At 45.8% G+C, this 18,816-nt stretch overlaps 1 protein-coding gene across 2 annotated transcripts in view; it reads right to left on the reverse strand.

Moving 5' to 3' along the window:
• The window catches only part of LOC138580990 (serine/threonine-protein kinase NLK2-like), a 487,111-nt gene that overhangs the window by 33,587 nt on the left and 434,708 nt on the right, over nucleotides 1-18,816 (reverse strand). The window lies entirely within an intron of this gene.

An 18,816-nucleotide genomic window follows, 5' to 3' on the forward strand; every position in this document is an offset into this window, starting at 1 on the left:
CCCCAAGAAGTGTAAACTCGATGAAAACTTCACCCTTGAGGGGTGTAGAAGAATCCCGAAACGGGTCCCCGTTGTCGGAAGTAGAAACGGTGGAGCTTGAGGTTCGATTAAACTGAAAAAATGAGAAAATCTCCTGAAAAAGTGCAAAAACGCAGCAAAAAACTCGAGAGCTAAAGCACGAGGACTCCCAACACTTGAGCGTGCAGTAAAAATCTGAGGATGGCTGCCAGAGGCGGGGCTTAGGGAGAGGGCAGTCATTGGATGGGGGCAGTATGACCCAGAGATCAGTGATTGGTTACTACTAAGAAAGACAGATCAGAAACGAAACTGATTTTTTCTTTACCGAGGATTCCCAGCCTGACGACGGGGAATATTCATGAGCATGTGAATCCATGTCAGACCCCATGCTGGAGAAATTGGGCTTCTATCTTCAATGCTTTTCTCGTAGCAGCCAAGGCCGTTACCAACGACTCCTCTGCTCCTCCCTAACTCCATTGTTCTCCCGGGAGGGTAGCGGGTCGCGTGGAAGCACTTTGAAGGTTTCTCTTTTCCGCTCACTCGTTTTCGGTAGTGGAACGCTTACGGCTTCCTGATAGGATGGAATTCTCGCCTGGCTCTCTCTCGTTCTCCGCAGCAGCCGATCAGTCCATTGGCCTTCCAACTTCCATAGCCTGATTTGGATAAGCTCAGAAAGAGCTGTTCCTTCTGGCACCCAGCCTCACTCCCAGTGTGCCTGTCTGCGCCACCTTTTATCCTAACAGGGAGTGTTAACAAGTGGCAGGTGATGCAATTCGTATTACGTGCCTGACTCTGTCTGATCTCATTAGTAGGACAGAGTCATTGCAAGTCAGTAGAGGTAATCCTCCTGACCTCATTCCTCATCTTCCTTGGCTCAGTAGTGTTGTCAATATGAAGTGGGGAGGAATTATGGGAGTTGTAGTTTCTCATAAAATAAGCAGGGATAAGGGTTGGAAGGGTTAAGGAAAAAGGGGTATACCATGTCTCACCATCAGATGCTTCACTCCCACTCTCCGAGGACCCCCTACCCAGGTGATCCTTGCTTGCTTGTCTACCCCCAGGGTCGGGATCCAAAAGCGATGGACTTTACCTGGCCACCCGAGTATGGGACCCCGGGGACTAGGCTGTGAAACACCCTCTGCTTTGTCACACTTGTCTTTTGAGGGTGCTGCTGACACCTTTGTGGCGTTTCCCCTGATATGAGCCAGTGGTCTACATAAGAGTACACCGGGATGGATTGCCTGCGCAAGTGGGCTGCCACTACTGTCAGCACTTTGGTGAACACCCGAGGGGCTGAAGCAATGCAGAAGGGTAGCATCTTCAATCGGTAGTGAGTGGACCCTACTTTGAACCAGAGGTACATTCTCTATATCAACAAGATCATCCTGGACCTTGTGGCAGAAAGCCTTGGGGGAGGGTTGGACCCCCTGAAGACTGGTACAGATGTCTTCCCACTCCTGTTCTTTGCCGATGACTCCGTTTTGTTGGCTACATCCCCGATGGGGATTAGGTGTGGTTTGGAGTGTTTCATCTCTAAGTGTTCACAGCTAGGTTTGACCCTAAATAGGAGTAAGACCAAGGTGTTCGTGTTTAGGCCAAGGTGATCCAAGTATGTGGCTCTTTGTTTGGAGATTGATGTGCTCTCTTAGAACAAGTTACCCACTACGATTACTTTGGAATGAGGTTAACAGATACTGGTTCATGGGCAGCACAGTCTGCCAGGTCAAGGAACATAATGGAAAGGAATAGTGGAGGCCTTAAGAACCGTCTTGCCCCCTGCTTTAGACATCTATACCATTCAAGCCATACCAGCAGAACTTTATGAAGCTGAGATCTCAGGGCACTCCGATTTTAAGAACCTGGGAGTAGCAGAGAATACATTCTTGAAAAAGTTACTTAAACTACTGTGTAGCTTCCAGAGTGCACCACTTTTAATGGAATGTGGGCTTGTCCCTATCACTGACCAGCTGGTATGGAAACCTGTTTTTTATTGGATCATGCGTTGGGAGTTGTCTGAGCTAGAAAAGTATCAAAAAGCACTCTGTTGGATGTTCCCTTGAATGGTTGGCCCGTGGTAAATATCAACTTAAATCAGCTGGTCTGGGTGAACTATGGCGGAACCTGCACAATATGCCAAGTAGTGCAAAACGTGATGTCAAATTCTTTGCCAAATGTGACACGCAAGAACTCCTTATAATCTCATGTTTAAGACTGAAAGTCGGACTGACATATCTATCGCTTAAAAAATGTCTAAGTGACGAAAGGTACCTAGACTTAATACCCCAGCCCGTGTGTGTACCTTATTCCTGGAGTTCAGGATCGGTACATTGCAGGTTGCGACTTTCACACATGCCTGGAGGGGTTGCAATTCTGAAATTTGACCAATGTGTGGTTTAGATTGTGAGTCTGTTAAACATTTGCTACTATTCTGCTTGTGACTATTACAGTGATTTGAGAAAGATATACCTGATGCAATTGTTCAAAAAAGCATGAGTGAATACCACTGTAGACGGCATTAATTTTTGTAAATCTATTGCTAGAGTGAATGATGTGTATTTTGTAGCTACATTTATTTGCCGAGCTTAGCTCCGTAGGACGACATTTTTAACTGTTTGATTAGATTTTTTTTATCTATTTCTTTTCATTTATCATGAATTGTCTATACCTTTGTATGTAGCCAATGTATTCCTTTTTAGCTTTTGTATTTAATTGTGTGTGCTAAAGTCAAATCTGCTGAATAAAGCTTTATTGACTGACTGAAATATGAAAGTATGCATCTTTCATGTCCAGAGTTGCTGTTCAGTAGATTTTTGTTCTCGAGTGAAATTCTCCACACTTTGAGTTGCCCAACATTTCTGCTGGACAATTGGAGTTTTGGACTGATTCTGTGGGAACCATTATCCACACTCACTCATTCTTTTACTCTGACCCTGGGAACCCTTTTTACCTTTTTTTGGTTCTTTTTAATGGCGTTATGCTTTCCTTCAACTTTTCTGGCATCTACCGTTTCCTATTGGATCACACATCACTTTCTGTGCAGGGTTGCTGGGACTTCCTTGAGCTTCCACTTTTATTTTACCTGTGATAACACAATGTTTCCAGTACAGGGGGACACTTTTGGTCCCACCTGTATTTTATTTTGCGAGATCAGAACAGCCTACCTTGTGGAGTGCTGAGTGGAAACCATGTCTCCCTTTTCTCGCTTATCCAGTAACTTTTTGGTTACTGTGACAAGATCATCTGACAGGCTGGTGGCAGTGTACCTTTTCACACAACTTTTTGTGCCCCCAGAACCTGCGTGTTACCCCGCTTCCCAGCTCCTTTTCCTCTTTTCCCCTCCCTTTGCCCGTCTCCGAACCCTCCCTCCACCCGTGATAGGCTGTTTGCCTTTGTGTGGGCTACGTTGAATTGTTGTACAGTGGGAAAACGCCACTTCCATTCGGTGTCCCCAGGTGAGCAGTTCAGGGTCCTTCGACCCCCATGGGCCTAAAAAAATCTTTGGCCGTGTTGATGAGTGCCCCCAGGCACCACGTGTTACCTCGCTTCCCGGCTACTTTTCCTCTCTTTACCCCTCCCTCTGCCCGTCTCCCAACCCTCCCTCCACCCGTGATTGGCTGTTTGCCTTCATGTGGGCTCCTCCACCCTTGATTGGTTAGTTCTCTGGCCTTAACAGACCCTCCCAGGGCAGCCCTCAACCAACAGCCCCTGCGGCTAAGGGCCCCAAAGCAAAGGGAGGCTCCAGAAAAGTGTCTGCAGGTGTCCATAGGGGAAGCCAGTGAAGCCAGCCGCCAAGCGAAAGCAAAAATAAGTAAGTGTGGCATGGGTGGGGAGGAAAGCAATAACTCTACTCCAAAAGCCCTGCCACTCTACATAACCTTACCAAAACATAGGCCGCCAGGCAAACATCACTTACAACACTCTTACTTAGATATAATTGTGACCATCTGCCTACGTCTACCCGAGACAGGATTGTAATTTTGCCTTGCGTCCCATCTAGCATGCTAGCAATTTCCACACTTACATAGAATTTGAGGGTTATTAAGTACCACATTAGACAGAAGTGTGAAGATTGGCCGGCGCTGGACCCAGACGGAATTGTGAATGTTAGCATGTGCCACACATAGATGGAATCGCAAACATTAGCCTGCCTCACATCTAGATAGAAATGTGAATGTTCAGCATGTCTTACACTTAGATGGAATTGTGAATGTTAGCATATGCCACACATAGATGGAATAGCGAACATTAGCCTGCGTCGTGAAGCGTTGTGAAGGTTAGCAAGTGCCACACCTAGATGAAATTGTAAATGTCAGCATGTGACATGCTTACATAGAATTGTGAATGTTAGCATATGCCACACTTAGATGGAATTGTGAATGTTAGCATGTGCCACAATTAGATTGAATTGTCAACATTGGCCTGAGTCACATCTAGATAGGTTTTTATTAAGGTTATCAAATGCCACATTCAGATAGAATAGTGAATGTTGGCAAGTGCTACACTCAGACTGAATTGCGAATGTTAGCATGTGCCCCATTAGATAAGACTGTGAACAATAGCCTGCGTCACAACTAGATAGGATTGTGAATGTCGGCCAGTGCCACATCTTGATAGAATAACGATTGTTAGCCAGTGCCACGTCTAGACTGCATCGGGAAAACTATCAAAGCCAAATTCTGACAGAATTGAGAACACTAGCTTGCTTCACATATAGACAGGACTTTCAAAGGTGGGCCAGTGCCACATTTGGATACAGTTCTTACATTTTGGTGGGTGTCATTTATAGAAAGGATTGTGAATATTAGCCATTAGCGGATTTAGACAGAAATGCAGAAATATTCATACGCCACATCTAGAAAGAATGTGGAAATCTGGCACATCACTTCCAAAACAGTGGTGCCAATAACCAACCCACTAACAAATTTCACCCCTCTGCATACACATCTGAAACTCTAAACAAGCACAACCACAACCCTATAGCACAACAAACCGCACACACATCACTACATCGCAACAACAAAACAAACCACACACAGACTCGCACAACAGTACACGACGGCTACTGAACGGAAAGCACCCCAAGCCCAGCGAACAGTGTTAACCGGCCTGAGGCTGCCAACGGCACATCACTGCTCTCTTGCACTTTTCCTGCTTGTTCCCACGAACTCACCCCCTTCCCTTTTCAGAACCGCCAGAGCGCCAAGGGACCACTCCAGTGGTGATAGTGCGCGGTACAAATATCCTTTAACATTAACCATTGTCGCAGGCTGTCTTTGCTGCTGCGGTAAGGCACACAAGGGTCACCATTTGCCTAAAATGGTGGCTGTACATTGTTAAGCACTGTTCTCGATGACTTGTCCTTTCTTGAGCCTTTTCTACCTGAATGGGGGGGGGAGGTCTTGATGGGTCTTTTGCCTTTGGCGGGCTTACCTTGGAAAGCCCACAAAGACTCCGAGTGCCTGAAAGGACAGGAAGCAGGGGATGTCACCAAAACGCTGCTGGTCTTTGTCCTGCAGTGTGCCTGGATGAAACCAGTTTACACTGGGAGGCTGGCTGGCTGTCCTCATTGGACAGCCATCCCTTGACCCCTACGTTCAGATGGTGCATGAGTATTGATTGGTGGACTTAGCAGATGTTCCAGGATAAATCAGAGGGTCCTGGAGCTGAGACTCAGTCGACCACAGGAATCAAGATTCTGACGAAGAAAGACATCCGCCGCCACTTCCAGTGACCGCTAGAGCAGTCCGAGTAACCACTGCTGTCCGACCTCATCTTCTGCGTGACAGGGAAGCTATGAAGACTTTGACTTCCTCCCTTGGACTGGTGGGCCTAACAAGTCCCAAGACGAATTGCATGTTGCGCCCTCCCTGCAAGAGGCCCACAATTCGCCAATGCCCAGGGTCCTGTGCCATTTTGCAGTACAACATCTTCCAAAGCGTGGTTTTGATTGAAACCATGTGGGCATTCTTCTGGAGCTACAGAGACTGGATCCTTTCCCCTGAATTCCCCTCAGCCGAGACTACGACCGACAACCGTCCTTCACCCGAGCCTACAACCGTCCTTCACCCGAGCCTTGAAAAAGGCACCAATGACCCAGTACTGCAAATATCCTCTGCTTGGCATCTGAACACACAAAAGCAACCGCAAGATCAACTCCAAGCTCTTCATTCCTGTTGCCACGACTGAGAAACCTGAACCGGGGTCTGCTGTTGCCTCACAGAGCGGACCCTCCTGCTGCATCAGCTGATTTACTTAAAGGTACTGTCCCACTTTTAGTTACTTACCTGGAGCATTGCTTTGTTGATCCTGTGCTTTCGAGAGCTGTAGATGGCTGCATCACAGACCCCTCCAGGGCCTTACTTGAGCTACAGTGGGATGGACAACCCATTGTGTTCTACCTTTCCTTAGGACACTTTTCCTTGGGGAACTCCGGCTAGGGAAACTGTTAATGTCCTTGCCCTGTGAAATCTGACTGATACCAACCTGCAAACCTGAAGAGTTTTGCTGGACTCTGTTTCTTTGATCCCTAAACTCTGCTTTCTTTCCTTGTCTGCCCCTGTGTCCACTCTGACTCTGTGAGACCCACTTAAAACAGGGTTGGAGAGCGTCTTTGACACATATGAAAGGAGTACATTTGACATCGGGATACAAACATGCACATCATCATAAAATCATGATTTATATTCTGCAAGCCTTGTCCCTCTTTGGGCCCCCCCATGTTCATTCCCCTCATCGAGTTCGATACCAGACAAATATATTCTGAGAGAGTTCCATATATCATTGGATCTATTAGTCACTGTAATCGTGGACACATAACATTCTTCCCTTTCATTGGTATATACCAAGTCTCTGAGCCATTCCTTGCTGTTATGGGCAAACCTGGATTTCCAGTGCTTTAGGACACATTTCTTTGCAATAACGCAAGCAATATTTAAAAAAAATATCCCCAAATAAGTATCTGAGTGGCGTCATCTATGGATGGATATCTAATATGTCATCCAATATAGCCCCAATCCTTTGCCAAAATGCAGAGATCAGTGGGCATTTGCAATACATATGCAAGGAATCTTCATGTGCCCTACCACATTTACTGCAGTCGCCATATACTTCAGGAGAGAATTTAGCCTGTTTGACCGGTGTATAATGGAATTGGCTCTGCACCTTAAACTCTATTAAGCGGAGTCTAGCATTCATAAAAACAGCCTTAATCATTAAACAGCATCTGTTCCATTTATCATCATCCAATGTTTGTCGCAAATCCATCTCCCGTTGTTCTCGTATGTTTTTTTTGGATTTCAGATGAGATTGAAATAATATGTATAGTTTGGACACCGTTAGGCATGATTGTATGCAGTACCCTTTGGGTGCATTACAACAACCCTGACCTCCTGGCAATAGGAACCCAACCTTTGGTAGAGAACTACACAGGTTGTTAGTGTGGTCGAGTAGCCAGGCTTATCTCAAGAGGGATCAACTTGAGCTGTAGGAGAGTTACGCAGGTTTTGTGAGTAAACAATTATAATTTTTTTTACCAGTCAGTTATAATAAGCCTTCTTCAGAAGGGAGCAATATAAAGCAACACACAAATACTCTCCAAAAATACATACTCTTAGTTATCTAAATCAGCAAATACCCATTTGGGATGACCCACAGGCACTACCTACACCCACTGGTGACTTCAATAGCTAGCGTGCTGTTGGCATTAATATATCACTGTTGCACTTAGAATATTCTTGGGAGTAGTGTTAAAGAGAAGAGAGTCCAGAATAAAACAATTATTCATACAGTTATTCTTAAGTAGGTATGTACTTTCAAAACAACTCCCCAATACAAAGTCAGTTAACCATTTGCTGGAAGAAAGGTAAAACACACAAGCAGAAGAGGGGAGTCATTCAGGGAGCAAGGCCAGCCAATGTTAAGTTAGCAAAAGTCAAGGTGAACTGAAGCACTTCTTGAAGGTAAGTAGACAGTTGTTTCCAATGTTTAAAAAGTCTTGGTAGAATAGGAAAAAAATCAAAGTAGGGCAACAAGCTGATTAGGCTTGTGAGGGAAAGATGCTGATAGCAACTCTACAACTCTGCAACCAAGCAAGTCTACAACGAGGACAAGTAGTTACACGACAAGAGGTAAGTTCTCTTAGACTTTACAGTACCTTTAGGTTGAAGAAAAAGTGCAGCAGAGGACTTGGGTTTCGGTACAGCTCTGCAGATCTCGCTGTTCCTGGGCCTCAGTCGTGGAGATATGAGGGAGGACTTCTGGGGACTCCTGCACTGCAATGGGACGGTCACCGCTCACAACTGGAAAACCTCAAACAAGTGGCACTTCGGTGTTTCAGCTCCTCGTGTCTACCGCAAATAGCAATACAACAGCTCCTGGCTGTCGAGATAGGCTTTCCTTACCTCTGGGGTCCCTCTCACTCTTTTGAGGGGGCTCAGGCTCAGTCAGTCCTGCTTCTTAGGAGTCCGGAGGATCTTCCTGGAGCTCTTGGCAAGCTTAAAAGCAACATACACAAACTGGTGGTCCTCTCCCTGGCTATCCGGTTCCAGCAGCGACTGCAGTGGAAACTCAACCAGCTTTGAGAGGATGTCCAGGTGGCTTACTTTGGAGTTGATTGGTCCCACCAACTCAAAGGGAGAAGTCATCCTTGCAGGGGCTTCTCTGTCGATACGAATTTGGAGTTTCAGCACAGAAGCAGGGCTTCACCGGACAAACCAACAGTCCAGGAGTTGCAGCAGGCATCCTCTTCAAGTAAGTTCTTCTCCGAATTCCTTCATCCAGTGGTCTACTCTTCTTCCAAGCCAAAAAGCCTTGCCTTTTATGCAGCTTGCTCCGATTCATTCCAGCCTAGCTGTTAGTCACCCAGCAGGGTGGCTGTCCTTGCCGGACAGCCAGCTGGCCAATCACCCAAGAGTGCATTCCTGTCTCCTAGGCGACTAAGCACAGGGAGTTTTGTGCACCTCCCTTGCTTCCTGCCTCCGCCAGACACCCTGGAGCCAGAGGCGGGCTCCACTCGTGAATCCAGCCAAAGGCAAAATTAACAAAGGGACCAAACATGGTTTGGCGCGCAGTGTAAATCTCAAGAAGGACCTTTCCACAAAGAAATGGCGAAAAAAGACGATTGTGGCCATTTTTACAAAAATGGCATCCATGAGTGCTTTATCGTGGCTGCGAACGCAGCCCGCAGTAAAATCCCATAATGCTAGTAAAAAGTAAACCACTGCTACCAGTCATTCAGTGAGGAAAGGGTAACATAAAAATGTTACATGAGAAGCTAGACCAAGGGGATACTAACTAACCCCTCCAGCACCCTATTGTAAGTAAAGTCAATTTCACTTTACTGCTCTGGGAAACAGTAGTTTATCCCAGAGAAGTTATTTAAACCTTTGGGAAATCTGAAAGACTTCCCTGTGTCACTGCACTGAAGGTGTTGTGTGACACAATGTAAAAGATGCCTATGGAGTTTGTCAGACTTCACAACCAAAAGAGTAACAGTGAACAAGATCACATTAAAATACATGAGAGTGGGGGAAAAAAAAGGGTCTCACTCTCTCCAGGTTAAAGAAATCAAGTCCTCAAAATCCAGCAAAGTTGCTGGGGGTCTCTAAGGTAGAGGGAATCAGCACATTTCTAAGAATTCACCCTAACAGACACCATGCGCCCAGACCCCATTACTATCGCTTTTATACATTTGTGGGTTTGTGGCTCATTCGGAAAGAAGGGCCACAGGCTATGAAACACCGCCTTCACACGATAGTATTGCAGCATCTTGAGGGGACTACGGCCCAACTTGTTGGTGAAGTCCTCAAGGGACACAAATTGCCCTTCAGGGAACATGTCCCCCATTGTCAGCTGCCTTGCTATATCCCAGGACCTTCTGATCCCTCTATCAAATGAAGGAGGGATGAAAGGGAAGTTCCACATGGTGGCCCATGCCACAGAAATTGCGGACATCCTAAATAAGGACAACTTGGACCTATTGGCCATAACTGAGACTTGGCTTCACGAGACGGCAGGTCCAACACTGATGCTAGCAGTGCCCGATAACTACCAAATTCTCAGAGCAGACAGGCCTAATGCCAGAGGCGGCGGACTAGCCATCATCTGCAAATCTACCCTTCCCATCAGACCTGCCACATCAGTCTCCTACTCATCTTGTGAAGTACTTACAGCCAAAATTCCCCTCTCTAACAACCGCACGCTCTCAATCCATTTAATATACAGACCCCCAGAGCCCCTAGGCACCTTCGAAGATGACTTAACTAGCCTTATAGCCAATAACACTAAAGACCATTCCCAAACCCTACTACTGGGAGACTTTAACCTTGGCCTTAATGAAACTGACAATAAACATGCAGTCAGTTGCAGCCCTGCTCAAGGACCACGGCCTAGATCAAAAAGTCCTCTCCCCTACCCACATCAAAGGAAGGACCCTCGATTGGGTATCGGAACAGAACTGTAACATCAGTATCACCGATATTGCTCCACAAACATGGACGGATCACTACCTAATAACCTTCTCCGCCACTCTGGATCTCCTTAGACCCAAAATCAACAACATGGTTCCCCCTCTGCTGACCAGAAGTAAGAAGGACATGACTGTTGAAAACATTATCCCTCTTCTCCTTCCAGTCATATCTGGTTTGGAAAGCAACAATCCGGACACCCTGGTAAATACTTTCAATGATGCTATGACCAAAGCATTAGACGTAGTTGCTCCAGCCAAACTACGTAAAGCTAAAAAAGAAGCCCACTTAAATGTCTGGTTGATGCCCCACCTCAAATCGCTAAGACTACAAAAAAGAAAGCTCCAATCCATCTGGCGCCACTCTCCCACTGAATACAACAAAAACACCCTAACCGAATTTGCCAAATTTTACAAAAAAGAAATTATCAAAACCAAGAACACCACCTTTAATGACAGGATCGCAAAAGCCAACTCCAATACTAAAGAGCTCTTCACCATCCTCCGCGAGCTGGAATCCCCCATTCAAACAATAGACAATGCCCCTAAAACAAAGCTTGGTGCACAAATATACAAAACGCCCTTGCTAACAAAATTTCCCTGCTTCAATGTAAAATTGCTAAAAAAAAAAGTCCACACTTCCACCTCTGCACCAACAAATACCCCAATCCCAGGAGAATAAGACCACTGCTCCATTTAGATTCAAATCTATCTCCACAATTGACACAGAAAAAATAATACTCTCCCTCAAACCCTCAAACTGTAAGGGCGACCTCTGCCCTGCATAATTAATAAAGGACGCAGCAAGGGATCTAGCTCCCTTCATTTCCAAGCTTATAAACTCTTCCTTTAAATCCAACACAGTACCCGCCAACCTCAAAGAATCATGGGTCCTCCCATTATTGAAAAAACAAACTCTGGACCCCACCATCCCCACCAACTACAGACCAATCACCACAGTGCCTTTTCTACTAAAAATCCTAGACAGAGCTGCCTACATACAAATCCAGGATTAGCTGGAGGCCAACCACCTGCTTGGCTCACGGCAATCTGGCTTCCGCCCACTCCACGGCACGGAAACAGCTTCGTTAGACCTCAAGACACAAATTGAGGAACTTAAGGATAACGGGAAAACAGCCTTGCTCCTCCTACTGGACTTGTCGGCTGCGTTTGACCTGGTGGACCATGCTGTCTTATGCAACCACCTTGAATCTGCCGTCAACTTCACCGGAGATGCTATAGCCTGGGTCCAATCCTTCCTAGCAAATCGCACCATGCAAGTCTTCTCCACTACCAACTCAGCTGACCCTATCAAAATAACCTGCGGTGTCCCACAAGGATCCTGTGTCTCCCCCACCATGTACAATATCTTCACCAAGCCTTTGTTTGACAAGTTGGACGGTTTGGGTGTCATCTACATGAACTATGCAGATGACACCCAGATCCTTATACCCCTTTTGGGGCGTCTACGAGACAGACTCAGCCTTGGTGAACAAGATATACACTATCATTCAGGCATGGATGGCTGCACACGGCCTCTGCCTGAATGACGATAAAACAGAACTACTAATCTTAGGCTCTGAAGTCAACATCCAAAAACTATGCCCAAACTACACATCCTTCAGCATTGATAACAACCCTATCAAGGTGATGTCTGTGGTTAAAACCCTTCGATTCTATCTGGACTCCTCCTCCCTTACTCTCAAGAAGCAGGTCAACTCCCTCGCCTCCTCCACTACCTACACCTGCAAACTCATCCATGCAGCTAGACCTTACCTCTCTAGTGCCAGCTGCATTACTTTAGCCAACGCCCTTATCATGTCTAGGTTAGACTACTGTAATGCCCTGTATTCTGGAACCAACAAATATATCACCGATAAACTCCAAAGACTACAGAACAATACCTTAAGAGCAGCACTAAATATCCCTTACAGAGAGCACATCACTAACTCCAGGAAAGAGGTTAACTGGTTAAAAATAACGGACAGAATCCTACTTAAAACAGCATCCCTCACATCTAAATTTCTAAACAACCTAGCCCCGCCGTATTTTATGGAAAAAATCAACAGGAAAATCTCCACACCACCCACGAGATCTGCTAACACCTCCAAACTAGAGATTCCAAGGTTTAAACGCTCTACCGCGGGAGGATCCAGCTTTCCTATCAAAGCTACTCACTGCTGGAACAAACTACCACTTGAACTCAGAACGGAACAACCGTACCCGAAATTCAGGCACAAGATAATCAATTGGCTGCGTGCCAATGACACATAACTTTCACCTAGCCACGACCTATCCTTTGCCTGGACACCGCAAGACATGCCCTGCTTCTGGGTACATGCTTGTATATATTCTTGTATATATCTGCTTTTTACCGCTGTGTTTTACATTCATATGATTGTATATAGTCTCACATACATTTGCTCTCTTTTTACCACTGTGTTGTACATACTCAGGCCAAACATTGTAACAAGCTTAAGTCTTCATGTAAACTGTTGCGCCCGGCTACCCATGGGTTTGCGCACATTAACAAATAAACAAACAAACAAACAGAGGAACCAATCCATTATATGGTGTCTTTAAATTTAGTCTGCGCAATAGTCTCGACCAAGCATTGACCATGGTTCGGACAGGGTCAAATGTGCAAGAATCAATATATCAATCACTAAAGATGACTGACTTTAGGTCTGTAGGTGACGCACAATATTTTTCCAGTGGTACGTGTACCACTGTGGACCCAGGGGTATACCAATGTGCAGCAAATTGTGTCTGCCGGTAAAATAGTATAGCTCAAAGTCAGGAACCGCCAATCTGCACCATTCATAGGGCTCAGTCATTTTCTCCCAGCTGATCGTAGAGGTTCCCGTGCCGCAAAGGAACATTACGGTTATTGATTTAACTTTATTAAAGAAGGCACACCCTGGCCATATCGGGATATTGCGCAAGATATATAATAGTTTTGGAACCACCAACATCTTCAATCGTGACAGTCTCCCACATAGCGATAGCGGTATCCCTGCCCATATTTTGAAGTTGGTGGACAAATGTTGTAGATAAACCTTGTGGTTATCGGAATATAGAGTCTGTTGACTCTTAGGAACTATTACCTCCAAAAATCTAAAGTGGTGAGGAACCCATTTGAATCCCATGAGGTTACAAGGTTGTGTCGTTGAAGTCGTGAAAGGGAGCAATTCTGATTTTGCACTATTTATTTTATAGCCAGAATATTGCATAATCGCTCATAACAGGACCTAGATTTTTCTCAGGGTCTCAAATGTATAAGAATGCATCATCAACATATAATGTGATCACCAGAGACGGCCCAGTCATTCTGATCCCTCTGTGCCCATGCTTGTTTCTTATTAGGGCTGCAAGTAAGTGCAAACAGTAGAGGGGAGAGCGGGCATCCCTGTTGTCTACCCCTCCCCAGTCGGAACGATGGAGATATCATATTATTAGTGCGCACCCTAGCCATTGGGTCAGCATACAGAAGCTGAACACACTGAACAAAGTAAGGACCAAATCCAAAGCGTCAAAGCAGCTGAAATACGTAACGCCACAACAACGAATCAAAAGCCTTTTTGGCGTCTAATGACAACACAACCGCCCTGGCCTGGGGGGGTCGATTTGCGATAGGATGCAAAACAGCCTTCGTAGAGTTAATGCTGTGAATCTGTTGGGAATAAATCCTGATTGGTCTGGATGTACTAATAGGGGCATGTGTGGGAGAAGACATGAAGCCAATATCTTAGCAAACGCTTTCAAGCATGAGTTCATTAAGGACAACGGCCGGTAGCAGGCCACAGTATGGGGCGTCATGCCTGTTTCAATATTATTACCTCTTAAAGAGAAGGAGGAATTCTATCACATTTAATTAATGCTTTCCACATTTGCAGCAATCTAGGAGCATTGGTATGTTGGTATTCTTTATATAGTTCTATCCCCAACCCACCAACTCCCGGGGCCTTTTCCGATGCCAGCAACATCACAACTGGAGCCACCTCTTCCACCGTCACTGGATACTTTAAAGCTTTATATGCTTCCTCTGACAGTACTGATAGCTGAACCTCCTTCACATATTGCTCAATACAAACATACGGTCTCCCATCGGAATTAGCATATAGGTTTGAGTAGTATGTGCAAAATTCAGAATTTATATCAGGCTCTGTTAGACTTCTGCCATCGTGCCCTCAAATCCCAGTAATGGGCTGCCTATCACACTCAGCCCTGGCTATTCTGGTCAGAAACCTGCTGAGTCTTTCACCTTCCCCGTATTGTCTGGTGTGGATTGGTTTGTATATGTATAATATTTCATGGTCTGCAAGGTCCTGAACCTTCAACACATTACCCTTAATGAGTCCTAACAGGGCCTTATGACGCATTCTACCATGTTCATTCTCTAACTCCCTCAAATGCTTCTCAACCTCCCTCAATTCTCTTCTAATATTGCTAAGAGATCCTATTCCGTTAAGGAAATGAGCACCTCTCTCTTCCAAACCTTAAACGTTTCCCACAATGTCGAGTGCCATTGTACAGACCAGTCATTGATTTTAAGAAAACACACAATTTTACCATGTAGCGTCTCCGCCACCTCAACATTTCTTAGCATGGTTGGAGCCATCCTCCATAACAGACGAGGAAGAGGGCACTGATCAAACACCAGTGTCATTGCTGCCAGAGAGTGGTCAGATACAGTGTCAGGATAGATGGTACAGTTCTGAACTCTCGTCATCCAGTCGGAGGTAAGCAACCAGAATTCTATCCATGACCCATAGTCGTGGACCGATGAATAGAAAGCATATTCCCTAGACATTGGATTCATGTCACGCCATAAATCAGACAGTGTATAGTACAACATCATCTGCTGCAGTGTCTGAGCTACTCTAGTTAACATATGAGCGACACTAGACAATATACCCACCTAGACATCAAGGATAGTATTGAACCCCTTCCCCCCGCACAACAATATTATCGGTTATCGGGTCCTCATCAGCCTTTGTCAGTATGTCCGAAATGTGTTGATAAAACGCAGGGTCATCAATGTTAGGCCCGTGCGTGTTGACCAATACAACCAGCATACCAGCGATAACACCCAGACTTTAACATATCGACCCTGTGGATCAACACAGTTGTTAGTAACCTGAAACCCCAAGGAGTGGTGAATAAGAGTGAGAACGCCTCTCACTTGCGAGGAGTAATCTGTGTAATATCTCAAGGGGCCCCATTTACGCACAAAAGTCTCATGAACCCTCCCCATTGAATGTGTTTCCTGGAGCATAAGTAGTTTTGTACCATGCCTCTCAACATAAACAAAGATCTTCTGGGTATTAATGGGGTTATTGAGCCAGTGTATATTCCAAGTTAGTAACATAACAGGCAATTGCATTTTAAGTCCATTCACCTGCCATATACATCGACATACCCACAAGTGTCTATCGTGCTCAAAGTCTCAGCTGCTTTCGACACAGTAGACCACCTGGCACTCACGGACACCCTACATCGGCGCATGGGGATCAGCAACCTTGTCCTATGCTGGTTCAAGTCCTACCTCGCCAACCACCAGCAGTTTGTTCAGATGGACTCCTCTAGATTGCCAATGCTACCCGTCACCTGTTGAGTCCCCTCAGGGTTCCATCCTATCCCCCGTGATCTTCAATCTATACCTGGAGCTGCTGGGAGCCCGTCTAGCCACACACAACTTCCACATCCACCAATATGCATCAAGGACATCCATAGACTCAAAACCTGCCTCTCGCTGATCCTGTCTTGATAGTCCAGTGCATACTTGAAACTTAACCCCCCCTCCCCCCTAGACTAAATTCCTACTCCTCACCAACAACACCGAACACCCAGACATACAAACCTGGCTATCAGCCATGAACTCTGAGGGCTTCAAAACCAAGCTCACTTCCTGCGCCAATTCCATCAGGTTCCACATCGACAAACACTTGTCCTTCAAGACACAAATAGCTAAGAAAACTCAGGCAGCCTGGTATCAGCTCTCCCTCCTGTCGAAAGTGAAGCCCTTCCTCCCTCTAGACAGCTTTAGATCCACTGTTCAAGCACTGGTCCTATCCCAACTGCATGGGGCAATACACTCCTCAAAGGCCTCTCGTCATCCCCCTTGTGCCCCTGAGAAGTATTCTACACGCTGCAGTACACCTTATCAAGGGTCTATGCAAATCCAACCACATCACCCTGGCCCGTACTGACCTTCACTGGCTCCCACTGCACGCACGAATCCCCTTCAAGTCTTGCTGCATCATCTATAAGGTAGTCGCCCTCAAGTCACCCAGCAAACTCTACAAAAATAGAGGTACTCTTCTTCCCTGCCAAAACCTCTCCCGCATCTCTTCCTCTGCCTATCCATTTCCCACCTGACAATTTCCCCTACTCTTCTTCAGCTAGAAACCTCTGCATCATCTATGATCCTTCTCACACCTTCTTTACTTTCATCTCCATAACTAGTACAGCAGCTCACCTCAACCTCCTAAATATTAGGAAAATCAGGCACCACCTTCTTTTCAAGACCGCCAAGCATCTCTTAACCACTCTTTTTTTCTCTAAACTGGACTACTTGACTACTATGCCAGCATTCCCATGGATCTCCATAACTCTGCTTTCTGTCCTCTCAACAACATCATTAACTTTGCTACCAGGACACACTTTGAACTCCCTCACTTCACACCTACTTCCTCGTACCGTCACCAGGCTGGATGGCTGATGATGCAAAACAGGGCCATATATAAATGTCTTCTCCTGGTTTACAAATCTATCCACGGTAAGGTACCACTGTATCTGTCCTCCTCTATTCATCTCTGTAGGCCTTCTCGTAATCTCTGCACTACCTCCTCAACTACCCTTGTGGCTCCTCGCCATCCCTGTGCTTCCTCTCGCTTCCGCTCTTCTTGCTCCACTTGCATGGAATTCTCTTACTCCGTACATCCGAGAAACAGTCCAAACGGATTTGTTCAAAACCAAACTAAAAGCCTACCCCTCCTCACCTCTGTGTTACCCTCTTAACCTACCTCTCATCTGCCTAACATTTTTACCCTTGCCTCGAACCTGCCACTGTCTCTCACTTCCGCTACCTCCATTCTACCACTTCACCCATCATGGTCATGTCCCGAGCACAACTGGCCATACCACATATCTGCATTTAAAAATGTCCAATGTTGGTTGTCCTTAATCTATGTATGTCCACTTGTGTATTGTCCCCAGTGACTGTTGTATTTACTGCACTCCACAACCTGGTCAGAATGTCTCTCAAACTCACCCCATTGTAAGAAGCTCAGTGCTTCCCATCAAATCTCATTTCTTATCTAGTGTAAGTTCTTTTGTGATCAAAAGAGCATTGTTCCTCCTGTATATGAATAAATAAATACATAAATAAAATAAATACCTCGTGGCGAAACTCAGCATCTCCAGAGGACAGTGCATCACTAGAAGCCAGGACATGTGCAAATAGATTTGAAATCCATCTCTGCAAAAAGGAAAGCACCAGAAAACAAGCCTTCCTTGCCTACGCCCCAAGACTATGGAACCTTCCCTCCCCCCCCATCAGCATCAGACTAGCCACCACGCTCCTACAATTCAGAAAATAACTCAAGACCCTCTTCAAGGAGTCTCTCCTCAAAGCCTAGGCCATCACATCACCACTCATGCCCCCTGATTTGCTAGACAGCACCTGCCTCTCTCCTCCCCTTCAACCGGTACAGCTGTACCCCTCCTCCGTCCCCCTCTGCATCCTAGACCCTGCTGTACCTCTGTTCTGTTACCTCTGAAAAGTGCTCTGTTATGCATCTGCAATGTTGTATTCCTTGGTAAAGCACTCCATTATGTATCTGTATTGTTGTATACCTCTGTAAACCGCTCTGTTGCTTCTGGAAGCAAGGTCTGCACACAAGAAATATATTAATAATAATAGCCATCACATATGCAACTTCTATCTGCAGGTCTGTTAAACTTTTGAACCCCTCCCACATCCCACGACCCCCCACCATCCGCACCAACCTGACATTGTAGCCCATAACATGTATCCTCCAGAACTTTTGAAAGCAAATACGAACAACAACTTAACTTTGGGTTTATAACTCAATCCAGTATAGAGTCTACTCTTGCTCAGCAGGTTATAGCCATGCGGAACTGAAACAGTAAGGCCAGATACAGCGTTCATTTTTCATACACCAGAGGATGACTGTGCCTTCGATGATGCACAATACTTCCTTCCCCATGCCCGAGCCACGACCCACTGTAATCGTTTTTGATCTTTCGATATATGCTGCAGCCTTTTCAGGAGATTCAAAGAAGTGTGGCCTTCCTCCATGTTGTGTTCA

This window comes from Ambystoma mexicanum, chromosome 3p, assembly GCF_040938575.1.
Source record: "Ambystoma mexicanum isolate Mex_15411 chromosome 3p, UKY_AmexF1_1, whole genome shotgun sequence".
NCBI classification, from domain to species: Eukaryota; Metazoa; Chordata; class Amphibia; order Caudata; family Ambystomatidae; genus Ambystoma; species Ambystoma mexicanum.